This window comes from Mirounga angustirostris, unplaced genomic scaffold (assembly GCF_029215605.1).
Source record: "Mirounga angustirostris isolate CCGP_5_RB_7025 unplaced genomic scaffold, mMirAng1.0.hap1 SCAF_3, whole genome shotgun sequence".
In the NCBI taxonomy this organism is placed as follows: Eukaryota; Metazoa; Chordata; class Mammalia; order Carnivora; family Phocidae; genus Mirounga; species Mirounga angustirostris.
This window is the reverse complement of record NW_026991711.1, coordinates 49,790,916-49,793,048: the sequence shown is the minus strand read 5'-3', so window position 1 is coordinate 49,793,048 and position 2,133 is coordinate 49,790,916. Positions and strand designations below refer to the sequence as shown.

General features: G+C 41.3%; 1 pseudogene; it reads left to right on the top strand.

Moving 5' to 3' along the window:
- The first annotated feature begins 590 nt into the window (after nt 1-590).
- LOC123839223 (homeobox protein NANOG-like) lies at nt 591-1,523 on the top strand (annotated as a pseudogene).
- The last annotated feature ends 610 nt before the right edge of the window (nt 1,524-2,133 follow it).

Here is a 2,133-nt window from a genome sequence, read left to right as displayed (position 1 = left end):
TTCACTGGTATCTCCAAGAAGGGAGCTTATGCACTTGTCTGGAGCCCTTATTTTGCAACAGTCATCAGGAGATACCTCCAGATTACCTGGTGTGGAGGCCAGCAAGATTTATGATTGTAGTCCCACAGGACTAGATAGATAGATAGATAGATAGATAGATAGATAGATAGATATACACACATATACATATATATATATATGTGTGTGTATACGTATTATATATATATACACACACTTTAAAACCTGAAGCTTGAGGGTCTGGCTTTCAGTGAGCAAGAAACTAGGTGCTGACAGAGATCCCTCCCTTTGGAACACTGACAGGTCTTGTTACACCCTCAGCAACTGGGACCTTTCAAGAATAGATCAGACAGCTTATACAACCACAAAGATTCAAGAGACAAACAAGAACTAGGGCAAGTTTGAATGATAAGATTCATCTTCTGCATAAGCCCACTCCTTCAAGACTGGGAGAAATAGCTCTTTCACCTAGTATATGGAAACAAACTCAGAGATTCAAGTAAGAATGAGGAAACAGAAGAATATATTTCAAACTAAAGAACAACATAGCCCTTTACCCTCAACTCACCAGCATGAGGGCAGATCCAATTCCATCCCAATGCCCTCCTGGCCCCAAAGCACCCAGTTCTAGGGACTCTTCTCCAATGCCTGAGATTTATGGGCCTGACGAAAATTATGCATCCCTGCAAATGTCATCTTCTGAGACACCCCACATGGAGACTGTCTCTCCTCTTCCTTCCTCCATGGATCTGCTTGTTCAGGACAGCCCCAGTTCCTCCACCAGTCCCAGGGTAAAATTACCACCCACTTCCGGAGAGGAGAGAACAGTGAGGAAAGAAGATATGGCCCAGGGCAAGAAACAGGACATCAGGACCGTGTTCTCTCAGACCCAATTCTATGTCCTCAGTGATCGATTTCAGAGACAGAAATACCTCAGTCTCCAGCAGACGCAAGAACTTTCCAACATTCTGAACCTTAGCTATAAGTAAGTGAAGACCTGGTTCCAGAACCAGAGAATGAAATGTAAGAGGTGGCAGAAAAACCATTGGCCGAAGGAGAGCAAGAGTGTGACTCAGAACAGCACAGCAACTGCAGAATACCCAGGCTTCTATTCCTACCACCAGGGATACCTGATAAACACTTCCAGAAACCTTCCAATATGGAGCAACCAGACCTGGAATAACTCGAATTGGAGCAACCAGACCTGGAACAGCCAGTCTTGGAGCAACCACTCCTGGAACGGCCAGTCTTAGAGCAACCATTCCTGGACCAGTCACACCTGGTGCCCCCAAGCCTGGAACAGCCAGTTCCACACCCTTGGAGATGAATCCGTGCAGCCCCAGATCCAGTTCCAGCAAAATTCCATCGGCGATTTGGAGTCCATTTTAGAAACTTCTGGGGAAAGCCATAGTGTAATATAGCAATCTGCTAAGTATTTTAGTACCCAACAAATAATGTATTTATTCCCAAAGTACTCTGTGAATATACAGCCTGAAGATGTGTGACAATGAGTATATTATTTGATCTCAATTTGGGCAGTGGCTGTATTACTTCTCATAGGCTTTGTCTTTTAGGGTCCTATATATCTCTGCCTTGATATTCTGTTTCCCATTATTACTGTATCCATTGAGGGGGTACGATTGGAGTCAAAGCGGTTTCAGTAGCATTGGCTGCTATGGACAACATGATAAAAGGTGTTTCTGGCTATAGATAACTAGATACAATACTAATGTGGATATCTTTATGCTCTAGAATCTAACCTCAAGAATAGGAAGTAAAGATACAAAGACATGTGATGAAGGATAATTTGTATTTTCTGAGTTTGTGAGTCTTTTCTCGTTAATAACCTCAATTGTAAATGATAAATGGTTAAGCTATAATGTGCTTCATTGATTTCCTCTGCCCCTTGTGATGTTTTACTGGAACTGTTAATTTGTTCATTATTCTAGTATTTGTAGAAAGATGTCTTGTATTTTAATGTATCATGATAATAGTACCAGTTGGCTGGTTGGTTTATAGGTTTAAGTACAAATAAATAAAATACCCACTTTAAAAAAAAATAACATAAAAACCCAGGAATAAACTTTCATGAAATGGAGATAAATAATCTACCTG